We start from the raw sequence: 13,629 nt of genomic DNA on the forward strand, positions 1-13,629 counted from the left end.
GCCTAGTTGTTTCTGCCCCCTTGGGTCCAGATTGACCTAAAATCGGCTGATTTGCCCCCAAGGGGGGCAGAAATGGTCTAAATACAATTTGCCCCCCAGTGGAGCGACCCTTGCCTAATGGGTCGCTCCTCATCTCTAAAAAAAAAAAAAAATTAAACACAAAACAAATTAGCCCTGGCGCCTAGAGGTTTCTGCCCCCCCTGGGGGCAGATCGGCCTAATAACAATAGGCTGATCTGCCCCCAAGGGGGACAGAAATAGCCTAAAATAAATTTGCCCCCCCCACCCCCCAAACCTCCTGGAAACGACCCTTGCCTATGGGGTCACTCCCCTTGCGTGACATTGGCGCAAAAAAAAACTCCCTGGTGTCTAGTGGTTTCTGTCCCCCTTGGGGGCAGATTGGCCTCATAAAAATAGGCCAATTTGCCCCCAAGGGGGGCAGAAATGGCCTAAATGTAATTTGCCCCCTAGGGGAGCGACCCTTGCCTAAAAAAAAAAAAAAAGATCCCTGGTGCCTAGAGGTTTCTGCCCCCACTGGGGGCAGATCGACCTAGTAATAGGCCGATCTACCCCCGGGGGGGCAGAAAAGGCCTTAAAAAAAAAAGCCCCCCCTGGGAGCGACCCTTGCCCAATCCGGTTTTTGAAACGCTGAGAGAGACTTCAAAGGGAAGGAAATTAATTTCCTTCCCTTTGAAGCCTCTCCGGCCTCCTCCACGTGATCGGAAGATCATTTCTCTTCCGAGCGCGCTGGCTCAGCTTCCAGCGCGAAGGAGGAGGCCTCTGTGACAATCAGCATGCGATGCGCGCTGACGTCACAGGGGGGGTTGAGGGGGTTGGGGATGGAAGGGGAAGGGATTCCCCTTCCATCCACGATTGGGGTGTGTGGGTGGGGGGCCCATGGGGGGAGCGCTAGCGCTCACCCCGGTTCCCAGGTGCAGGACAAGGTGATCTCGTCCAAGGCACCTGGGAACCGGTGCCTTGGACGAGATCACCTCGTCAAAGGCACCGTAGGAGTTAAGAGCCTGTCCATTAGCCGAGCTATGAAAACATTTGGCATGTAAGTCAGGCAACAAACATCATGCAAAAATAAGATAAAATTGCTTCAAAAGTGTATTTGCTGAACATGCTGAAGTGTTTCACCATAATACTTCAGATTGAATCACTGTATTTTGAGATAGTTTAAAACATACACTTACAAATATTAATGTCCCCGACAAAAATGCCCCTAGTGAACTCAAAGGCAAGTCAGTTGTCATGTGTACCTTATATGTGGCCTAGAAAACAGAGCTGTGTTGTAGTCTGTTAAATCATACATGAGAGGTTTTTGTGCAGCACATTTCCTAAAATCACCCATTCAAAGGTAAAGTGATATGTGACAGTACAGAAAAAGAAATATCAGAGAAATAAAACGTTTGCTTAGAATCATTAGGCCTGGGTGGAATTTTTATTACGCTAGAGTAACCAAACTAATTTAGGTAATTCTGTGTTACTCACTGATGCAGAATGACCTATAATTACATGATTACTCTTGGTAAGAGAGTGTGTGAGAGCACATTTAGCGAGCACGAGTGTCTTCTTGCTAATCTCCTGCTGCATTTAGTGCTATTTCTTAGCACAAAAATACATTCTTGCCTCTATTTTGGACTCAGGTGCATTTTGCACTGAGAACATAGTGCTAAATGCTGGAAGTAAGTTAGGGAAACATGCTGCCTTAAAAGGACATTTAGCAAGGGCAAGCAGCTACTCATACTAACTAATTTTCTGCTGCTTTTAGCACTATTTCTTAGCACAAAAATGCTTCTTCACGTTGGAATGCGAGGGGGCATTTTTTTAGCAAACAAATGTGCTAAATGCAGAATTAGTTTTCCTGTGTAATTCTGCATAATCTTATGGAATTTTTAGGTAATTCTGCAATGTTATGCTACACAGTATGCAAGTTACGCCCACCACTAAGGATCACACAATTTCTTGAAGTGATATCAGATTTTCTTGTTTCACTTTGTGCAATTCAGCTATTAGATACACATCTTTTTCTCTCACCCTTTTTTATATCAGAGGTCAGTGCTTTGTCTTTGCTTCTTGGAGCATGAGGTTAGAAGGTGTGGTCAGGCAGAAGCCACATAAAACCTCAGCTCATTTTGGGCTGGAGGGTCCAAGCAGACATCGATCTGAGCCAGACATCTGATTCAAGCCTTCACTGGCACACCCACCTCTAAAACTGGGCCTGGGATGGCAGAGTGGTTTATGAAGATGGACAGCCAGGACTCACATGTGACAGTAATTAGAAATTGTCTTTAAAAAGGGTGCCTATGGGGACCTAAATTCATGTTCTGTATAGGGTTATGCGGGGAGCTCTGCTCCGCTGGCAGAGCTAACAGAGTTTTTGGAACTCCGCGCTCCGCTTGGAAAAAGGTGGATACTTACTCATAAATGGGAGGTGCGTATAGAGGAGTAAGGAGTAGTTTAGCAAGGGGTTTACGGAGGAACATGCACCCACCTACAAAAGAGTAAACTCATGACTATTCACACTGCACTTTTAAAGTCACTACAGCCAATAAGGAACTGAAAAGAGTAGTACATTTCATCATTATAGCCTGGAGTAAGTCAGGCACCACACATGGCCAGCCACTAGTACCTCAACACCCTTCTATAGAAAATAATGGGGAAATAGTTTCTAATAAAACTAATAGGAAATAATAAAAGATATAAAAAATATAATTTAAAAATTATAAAAAAAGATCTAAAAGTTAATAATTTATTTAATTATTAAATATTTTACAACCTTTTTTAAATTTATAATTTATTTTAACATTTTATTATATTTTATACATGATTGTTGATAAGTATTACTACATAATAAAAAGAAAATACTTTTTATTACTTAAGATGGAATTTATTTTGCTATTTAAACGTTAGGATTTTTTAATTTAATGTAATATACATATGAATTAATTAATATAATTCAAAATTAAGAGGCATATTACAATGTTACCGCTGGCCCAGCAGTAGTGTACATGATGGCAGTGGACCGGTGGGGGACACGGTTTGCATTAGAAGGTATATTTTTACATTTATGTTGATGCAGGTGTGTACTTTTTGACCAAAAGGTACACAAATGCACAGCGTGTAAAAATACTTTGTCCATGTACCATTACGTTACTGGAGACTGAGCCATATATGCCCAGTCTAGTCAAAGGCAGAAAAATGCAAATTGTGCTTACGTATATTTTGTTTTTCAGGGGTGAAGTTGCAGCAGTGAATGGGGGGGGCTGTACGAAGGGGCCTATGTTGGAAACTGAAGGGAAAAGAAGCGGAAAAGCACATGGTAATGTGTACGGCAGTAACCTTGTCTATACCGCTCCGTGACAGCTGCTTTTCCCCAGCCACTGTCAGCGGATGTCTGGCGGTGTTGACAGGACTCGGACAGTCTCTAGTTCACCAAGCCGCCAACATCATTATACGGCGATCGGACTGCCAACATGGGTAATCAGGTCCTAAATTGATAGTGTTGTATCTTTATTTTTACATTTAAAATAAGTATATAAAATTAATATACATTCAAATTTAACATTAATTATCTTTACTATTATTTTAAGTTAAATAAACATTTTTTTTATTTTTGCTTATACTTTACCACACAGTCGGGGTAGGGATCGCCTATGGTAAAATGTAGGGAACATTAAAAAAGTTTAATAAACTTTATAATAAATTAGTACTTACAACGTTTCGGTATTCACAAAGGTAAGTTACGAGTTGTATCTTTACATCTGCACTAGGAGCAGAATCTCCGCACTCGGGACAGAGATCCGCCACGATAGAGGAGATTCCATTCCGGGTGCGGAGAGTACACTCCGGGTGCGGAGATTACACTCTGGGTGCCGAGTAGAATCTAAAGATACTACTCGTAACTTACCTTTGTGAATACCAAAAAGTTGTAAACTTAGACTTTTGTTCTAAACTTAGATAAAAATTCTAAGTTTACCTTTGTTGATTGGGCTCTCTGTTAGACCCTTAAAAGAGGACAGACAAATATAACATGCTCAATCATCTGTACACCATTATGGCAAAAAATTAGATTCTTTCATCCCAGGCTATATTCTGCCATGTATCCGTTACAGTTTTTAGTGGCAAACATTTCAGCCCACATAGCATGATATACCTTCACACCCTGTGTTCCGGGTTCCAATTTAGATATACCTATGGTGTAGCTGCCTCACATACCGTGGGTGTAAGCCTTATTCAATATATGTGCAATATGATTCCTTTCAGCCAGATTTGCTTATATAATTCTTCCCAGATAAGGATATGACTTTACTATTTCTAAAGTAGAGTTATAATAAAACCACTGATACTTTTTGCCGGTTGAATACCCCTTTGGACAAAACTTATGACTTTGGCCTTATTTATATTGACCTTCAGAAACTTGGCATCAAAGTAAGATGACAAAATATCAAGACGCTGCTGGAGGCCTTCAGGGGTCACATGTAGCAAAACAATATTGTCTACATGGAGGAGAGTCCCTAAAGGATAGATACCCTATTTGGGGCATCACCATCAGCCTTACTCAACACATCGGGCAGATCTGCCATATGTAAGAAAAAATGCAGAGGAGCCAACAGGCAACCCTGCTCCAGACCATTTCTGGTCAAGATCTTCAGAGTCATGCCCGCCTACCACCTAGCATAACATGACACCAGGTGTATGTGTGAAGGGTGATAATAAGTTTTAGGGGACCCCTTGTATAACCATGGCATTCAGCTTTTTCCAAAGGGTTTGCCTGCCTACGCGATCAAAAGCTGTAGAAAAATCTATATTGGCCACATAGACAGGCATCCCCCTCTGTTCACATATTTTTCCTATAAGAGGTGGATCACAATTATATATTCCATGGTCAAGTGCCCAACCCTAAAGCCTGCCTGCTTCAAAGGTATAATATATTTTTCCTCCACCCATTCTAGTAGATTAGGTATGTAACAAAGTGATCCGCCTGTAGTTGCACAGTAGATTTAAAGGGCCCTTTTTATGCAATGGCAAAATAATACTATCCCTTCACGAACTAGGGCCCACACCAGTATAATAGTAATGGAAAAGCACTGTTAAATAGGTTACCCAAGGATCCAAATCTAATTTTATGATGGTAATTAGTAATTGGTCTGGAACTCATGCCCCCGTATTCCTAGCTGCTATAAGATAGAGCAACACTACCTCTCTAGTGGGGGTGGGGTTGGAACATGGAGGAACACTTCTCAGCTGATTCCATCTTTTAGGGACTCTGACACTGTCACAAGGAATCTGACTATTCGTAGCATAGAGAAGTTATATATTCTTGCCATTCCATACTAGTAATATTATTTATTCTTGACGTAGAGACAAAGCCAATATTTTCTGAAATTTTCCAAAAAGCTTTTGAATTTTTACATTTTCCTGCCTCTGTTATTTTATCCAGATGTTATCACAGCTATGTCTTTTTTGGATTCTCATCCATCTCAATCTTCTTCTTTTTAGACGGGAAATCCATTTATTTAATTCTTTAGAGTAAAAAGTGAATTGCCTTCTTTGGCTGGTGGTTAACATTTTATTAAAATTATTGGATTGCCTTATAGTTTTTTTGCTAGAACTACCTTCCAGGTTTGGGGTTCTTCTCTCTAATTTTTCTGGGATTTATACTGAGAGCAGCTGTTTATCTTTCTTCGTCCATAAGACCTTCCCATTAGCAACACTAAAGAACACATCGTCACTATAAGGAATCTGCCATGAATGGACATCATCAGGTTTCCCATTGATGGTAAAAAGGAGAATATTGTGATCACTCCAAGCATTCTTTATCATCTTTAGTTCAGATAGATAGGAAAAACCATCTATGAGCTAATTACATACTCAATTATCATTGCTGATGTTTCCGTAATATGGGTGGAGTGAACTTGGAAATTACCCTGTAACCTCCTATTGAGGACAATGAAATCACCACGCTCTTTACATGCCCCAAGGAGCACAGCTCCTCCTCTAATAGTCCTGGAAATAAAACGGAACACACTAGCCGGGATATTAACGGCCTGCTCCTGTTCCTTGTCCGCGAAAAGAGCAATGCAATGGTTAGAGACAATGGCATGTAGGTCTCCCATTATTAGAACCTTGGAGATACCCACTTTTCACATAACACACTTTTCACTTAACACATGGGTATATTCTTGACCCGGTAAGATGTAAAGATTAACCAGAATAAAAGGGAAAATAAAGAGATGACCCCAGTTCTGCTCTGGGAATACAACATAATGTAACAAGTTTGATTCATGCCAATATGCTTGATGTGTCCAAGAAATGTTTATGGACAGAAGTGTGGCTATACCACCACTAGCATGACCTCTTTGTGACTTGGTAGCCGGACAACTAATCACAAAACAATTTTTAGCATCAAAAGCAGCAGGGGTCCGTGTTTCTTGCAGGACTTAATACATCCAGATTCTGAATTTTCCACAGACTAGTCCAGCAGCCACCTATATTCCCTATATTAATAGGGTGGGGCATACTACCTAACACCCCCCTTCAACAACATTGGGGTACAAGCTTTCCCCAAATTTAGCCAACTAGCTAACCAGGCCCATTGAGGTATATCTTCACTTTTTGACAACGTTCCCGTTTTTTGATCATTACATGAGACCACCCTGTTGTCAGCATTAAAAGAAATTAGTGTTAATTTAGCATCAATAGCCATCTCTTCCTGGGAAACAGAGCATTTTTAATGGAACGTTGCATTTACAAATAATTTTTCCACCACTGATACAACCTTATTTTTAAGAGGAGAGAGAATAATATAAATTCTTTGAGACATTAAAAAGTCACAATTAGTCAAAATAAAATTTGCAATAACAGGTGATTTAAATAAGACCATAGTTTTCTTCCCTAGGCCAGAGTATAATAGTCCCACCAACTCATCTTAACTACTCCTCACCAACTTTAAGTTGGTCTACCTCAGCCACAAGATTCAACACAAAAGATTGATTCAAAAAGATAGAATTGTCCTCAAAAAAGACAATAAAATCCAAATATCTAATTTCCTCTGTTCTATTTTACATTGGGTTCTAGAACATTTGATGCTTTTGATGACCATCTTCCACTTGATCAGGTGCTCTGCATGGCCCAAAGCCCTTTAACGTCGATTACAATGCCACAGATGGAATTATTGTTTCCTTTCTAAAATCGTTCATGGCATCTTGTTCAGTGTGAATGAACAGATGGTACGAAGATCATGAGATCATAGGACATCTTTTCTACAGCCATCTCTAAAATAAAATCTTTTCCAATCTCTGGTTCTGACTCCTTTGATGGTACCTCAATATTTAGATTATTTGAGCCACCATGGGTCCCAGAAGGGACCACTAACTGTGGATTTCCCAACCCTGCAGTATACTGCTCTCTTTCCCCAGGGTCTATTGAAGAAGGAGTAGGTGAGGTCTCCTCAGGGAATTGGATTTTTCTAGCTCCCCTTTTGCTTTGTCTTTTTAGTTTTCTTTTAGCTTTTCTCTGATCGTTACTTTTTTTAGGAATTGTAACTCGAGTCGCTTGATTTTGAACTGCCTCTTCACCTTTTCCTTTCGATTTAAGAATAGGAAAAACTTCAGATCCTATGGGTTAGGTGGAAGAATGATTATTTCCCAGAAGCCACTTTTGCAGGAACTCAGGGAGAAAGGTCCTTCTCCATAAAAAGGTACTCTAATGATGACAAATCTCCCTCCACATTTGATTTATTAAGAAGTGTTGGTACTTTTGATGTGGGACCACCTACTTGAAGGGCAACATCAATCTTTTTAGTAGCATTAACTTGGCCTACTTGCTTACCAGCTGATGCATCAACTCCCTCACATTTCATTGGAAGTGCTTTCAGAATTACTGATAACATATCCAACATATGATCTGAACTGTCTATAGTTTTTTTCCAGCAATTACATAATGAAAGACAAAATTCTCTCAAGACACTGAAGGGTTGTGGAGAAACAGACTTAGGGCAGACAGATATCCTGTCTGCCTTACTACGGTCCCATGATATCCTATGGAGATCTCCTCCACCATAGCTGCAATTTCAACACAGAAAATTTGGGGAAGTCAGGAGTCTGCACCAGTAGGCTTGTGAATAGCATTTTGTATTAAGTGTGTAACTACTGTAGTACTCCTTTACTAACTACAAAACACAGTTTGTGAATAGGCCCCACATGGTTAAGGCATCTTTGCAGAGGTTAGCTAGAATATAAAGTGAAGGAATTTGGGGGTATTTTTGGGTACAGCAATAGTTTGCCCAGTCCAAAGAGAGATTGAGAAAGAGAGAACGAGTGAGGTAATGTGTTTAATGAAAATGTTCATTTTTATGTATTTATCTGTGTGCGTGATATAGCTCCCATACCACACAACAGCTGTTCACGAGCAATTAAAGGAAGGGTGATTCAGGGAAAACTATGTTGTTCACAGTAGCTGGGATTGTGGTCTGGGTGCCCCAGGCAGGCGCATTAGCCATATCTTGTTATGTGTTGTGTGGATTAGCAAAGTCAAAAACATGCACTTTTTATAACTTCATATAGGTTTTTTAGGTTTTTCGGGGTCACTGAGTCCAAAGCTTCCAGAGTTTTAAAAAAAGGCAGTAGGGAGTGAAAAAGTGTCCTGCACAAAAGTTGGAAACCCCCTCCAGTATACCCAGGACTGTGAGTAAACCACCACCACTCAGCAACCAGGCAACTGTACCTCTGATGGGGGGACCTGCGGTGGCATGGAGTCAGTCTTAGTGCTAGAAAAGCCTTGAGAAGCAGCTGGTAACCTCCTCACTCTCCCCCTAGGCAACAGCTGGTAGAACTCCGTTTTCAGCCAGGGTCTTATGCATGGCCAAGTTTGCACTACATAAAACTGCAAACAATCTGCTTCCCAGAACTGAAATTGATTCCACATCAGAACACACTAACTAGGTGACTTAAATAAAAACCCTCTCACACTTTCCATTTATAAAAGGGAATGTGATACGATCTGAATATGCCAAGGTTTTATTAACTAAATCAAGTTTTGGAGAATTCCTTATTATTTCCAGTTAACATAATTTGCTGATTCTCCTTTGACCTTACCCAATATATTTTCCCCAGGCTTACCGGTATGGACTAAAACTTTTCGTGACTTCTAGTACCGCATGGAATAAATCCATGTGCAGTTGCTCACAAGTTTACTGTGAATGATATATACATTGGCTACGTGGTCCTTGTAACTGGGAAAAGGGATGGATCACCCTAGCGCTCGCGACTGAGGTATACACCAAATTAGTACATTTACGGACAAACAAACATGTTTACTTACAGTGGTGCCTAAAATTGTTTTCTCTGATGAAAAGGAAAACTTTTTTTAAATAAAAATGGTGACTAAGGAAAATGAAAAGCCCTGTTTTCATGTGAAAGTCCAGATGGGTAATACTTCTATCTTATGCGTGTTTCTTTAAATAGTTGTATCCTAACTATGCTAAGGTAGCAAGGAAAGGGGTCGCAACTGTGCACGTTCCTAATTTTAGTGCAGTGTCCAACAACCACGGATCAGACTTTGTAGCTGCGAGGCTCGGAGAGGGCACCGGATGCTGCCGGTGGGATGGGGCACCTCCGCCTCCTAACAAACTGAATGCTGTCCAGTTTCCGTCAAGGGGACTGAAAAATGACAAAAAGCTTCCTAAATCCTATCACGCAGGCCGGGGGGTTATTAGAGCCGGGCTTTGAATGTTACAGAAAGAAGCAAGACGTTATGAGCAGTAGGAAAGGGATCTGAAGATGGGATTCCACAAAGTGGAAAGATCAGTGACCCAAGAAAGAATGCCACCAAATAATCTCAGTTAAAAAAAAAAAACAGACTGAAGATCTGTGAAGAACAGAAGAGGATTAAGCTTTGCGCCTTCCATCGCTATGTGCACTTGTGACCTCCGCGCCGACTCCTTGCAGAACTGTGCACTTGACGTGTCCCTGCTATTATTTTAGTGACATGAGTTCCTTCAGTAAGTGTTTCCGGTGACCTTGGAATGAAACTTCCTGCCTGGGAAAAAAGTTATAAAAATTGGGGACCTGATTTGCAAAGCTATCTTACACTTTCGAGCAAGTTTACTACGTTGTGGGATTCACAAACTACAGTTTTGTAGTAATTTACACGTTTGTAGTAAGTCGAGCACTACTGGTAACTTACCAGTGGTACTGCAACACCCACCCTCCTGTAGACAATAAGGGAGCGAGGGACCTAAAATAAAACCCCATAGGGCATAAAGTTAAATTAAATGATTTACAATAGTTGAAAAGATCAGAAAAAACTAAGGACGGTACTTACATCTTTGTTATCTCAACATAAATCACAAACACATCTTTGGCTAAAGGTCCAGGAGCACTTGTCTTAGTGAGTGTTTCTGGAGCCATGGGCAAGAGTTCACCATCACCTGACTCCTTGAACTTTGAAAAACTAATATCAGATACCAATTCATCTCACCATTCTTCTTCTCTGCTGGCTGAAACTGGGATCCATGCTCCTCCAAACAGGCCTTCCTTTAATGTATCAACACGGGCCAATGCAAAGGTATGGTGTGCAACCCAGAAAGATCGTACAGTTCAGGGTTGTTGAAGTATCAAGGAGGTTGGTTATCTGTAAATTAGAAAAAAATCCCTGCTGTTATCCAGTCAGAGACTGATTTTAAATCTGTCCTGGCACATTAACGTGCTAGTTTGGACAGACTATCTAGTGACTATGATTTACATAAGCAGGCAGTTGGGACCCAGGTCATCTCTTAGTGTGATGGCAATGACGTTAAAAGCCTAGGCATAGCATCATTTACTATCCCTGAAGGAAGTTCATATCGCAGGGCAGGACAATGCCAAGGCAGACACATTGAGTAAAGTTGTCCTCACATCTCAGGATCAGTCCCGATGTCCGAAAGTAATCAGGCCCATCTGTCAGAAGTTCAAAGAATCCTACAGAGACCTAGCTGCATCTGCAAAGAATGTACAACTAGGTTCCGCTCTCAAATTCTTGTCCCAAGAGCCTGATGAGTTAGACAGTGAATCCACTCTCTAGTTCTTGTCTACTTCTTGCTGCTTCTTCTTGTTTTATTCCTTCCTTTTTCTATGATTCCTCTTATTCCACATCTTCTGCCGAGAATTCAAGTGAAAGCAGCAAACATGATAGTGAGAGGGCAAGCCTTCCATTCCTTTTATATGAAAAAAACATCCCTAGTGCTCCAGTGTTACTCGGAGGGGAAGATTGGGTTAAATCCCTATTCTTCCCCACAGCTCCCAGAGTCATTGCAGTAGACAAGCTGTCTGTTACCCGACAGATGGAAGGTTGTGGCCAGATTCAAACTCAGTCTGACCCCCCACTCCATTCCTTTTTTCATAGCAATCGCTGTGTCTAGTGTGTTTTCTGCCTGACTATACCCCTGTTAAGGGGCCAAAAGACTCTCTGTGGCTTGAGGTAAGGGATGGCATCCAGTATGAGGATGGGACAGGTCCCTCACCACATTATTTATTTAACTTCTGGGGCAAGCAGATTGTGGGTAAAATCCTTCCTTCTGCTCTCTGAGGGGTGCAGAATGACTTTTAAAGACCAGGGTTGGAAGTGGGAGTAGGGCAGTCAAATGCCAGAATAGGCCAGACTGCGACCAATTCCTTTTTTTAGTCTTTTTCTGGTGTCTAATGTGTTTTCTACCCTGGCTCCCTGAGCGGAACAAAAAGACTCTATGGGCTCCTGGTGGAGGGATAGCATTAACCTATCCTTGGCTCGACTGCTTTCCATGGGATAGGATCCCAGGTGGCACAGTGCAGTGGATTTCTGCTCAGGAATCATCCTCCTGTGGTGAGCCCCGAGTAGGAATCCACTAAGAAGACGTACCACAGAAGGAGGCTAATCTCTCCTCTTTCTGATACCACTTCTCCCATCCAAATTGGTGATGTAGCCCCGAGTACAGAGCAAGATCATCATAAAAAGAAATCCTCGGGCTGTAGCAGAAATCTTTCCCTTGTACCCCAAGACGAAGGCATTACAGGAAATTCCAAGCTCCGAATGTGAGAATGTGATCCTCATGTGCTCCGCACTGGGAGAGCAGTGAAGAGGAGATAGAGGTCATGTTCTGGACACCTCGTGGTTGATGTTCTAGCTGAGACGACTACTCACATTGGTGGTTTGCGCACACTGGCCAGAGCAGAAACAGACAAAATAGTTGTATTCATCGGCAGGTATGGCAGGATTCTACCTAGCGGCTAACAAGAGCAAATCCCAGAGGATATAAAGGATGTGAAATTATGCTGAGTTATGCTGTAAACAGGTGTAAATGGATGTAAAGTTATGGTGAGGATCTTGCATACTACATGATGTATATTTATATGTGGCAAACGTATCTAGAAAGTGACACACGAGGAAAATGGGTTAAGGTAGGGAGTGAGTGATGCTTCTGACAGCGCTGCACTAGTAAAGAGATAAATGGGCACAATGTTGAGATGCATTGAACAAAGCGAGCCATAGTTTCATGTTGATAAGGTGTTGCTTGAACTGAAGGGTCTCAAGGTCTTTCGTAAAGTGTATAACAGAAGGAGTCTGTTGAATTTCTACAGGCATGGCATTCCAGATCCTAGAGGCGTAGCAGAAGGACTGCTATGTCTTCTCCTTTCTGCAGGCTGTAAACTCGAGTGTGTTGATGTTCTTGTTGTAAGTCATTTTGAGGTCTCCTGAGGTGCTGACCTTGGCAGAGATTGTGCAGTGTCTTCAATGGCAGGTTTGTCGGTGATACAGCTTGCATTAACAAACTAGGCGCTGGTAGTGTGAGCCATTTGAGTTCTGTAAACTATGGAGTAATCTGGTCAAACTTTTGCTATCACATGTATAGCGCTGCTAACCCATGTGCATTGGCACGCTTTATCCAGTGAAGCGACTAAGAAAAAGCAAAGGTTGCCTCATACTGGATGAAAAAAGAGATTTACATTAAGAATGCTTCAATGGCTTCTTCAAGGATCAGGAGGTAGTGGCTATTTAAACTGCTGCCAAAGAAATACCTTGTCAGCTTTTTTCAGAACAATGTTTTCTTGGATGCAGCAAAGATTTCCAGGAGACAGTAGAACATTTCTGTTAAAACCTTCCCTGCCTTATTCTATTTTAGGTGCCTAATTCACAAAGGTTTTGTGCAGGTCAGTGTAAATTAAGACCACAAAAATAAATTGGCATTTGTGTCCTAATTTCCCGAAACCAGATGGTGTTGAATTGTCTGACCCCCAAATTAAATGTAATTTTCTTCTTTGCCATATACACTAAGTTGATGGCATTTTTCACATGAAGGAAATAACTGGAGACACATTAGTGTCTCCAGGGGAGTTGGAATGATGGAAAAACACCCAGGGGTCTAGTCACAAAAGCATTTATGAGTGCTGAATATAGTACTTCAGAAGCACTCTTTTACATACTCTTACATTCCTTTAGGAATCAACCTCATAACATTCAACTCCTTAATAATAAATGTGCAAAGAGGGCACCATTCTATTCTATTTGAAGTAGACATACGAGTCAGGAGCACGCCAGATGGTTGCAGTGAGATCAGCATAAACTCTCTGCAGTGAAACATATATTTGGAATTTCCTCACCTAAGAGATGA

At 41.4% G+C, this 13,629-nt stretch overlaps 1 protein-coding gene across 1 annotated transcript in view; it reads left to right on the top strand.

Annotated features, from left to right (window-relative positions):
• EVA1C (eva-1 homolog C) overlaps positions 1–13,629 on the top strand; it is a 350,955-nt gene that overhangs the window by 149,979 nt on the left and 187,347 nt on the right. The window lies entirely within an intron of this gene.

Source organism: Pleurodeles waltl, chromosome 8 (assembly GCF_031143425.1).
Source record: "Pleurodeles waltl isolate 20211129_DDA chromosome 8, aPleWal1.hap1.20221129, whole genome shotgun sequence".
Taxonomy (NCBI): Eukaryota; Metazoa; Chordata; class Amphibia; order Caudata; family Salamandridae; genus Pleurodeles; species Pleurodeles waltl.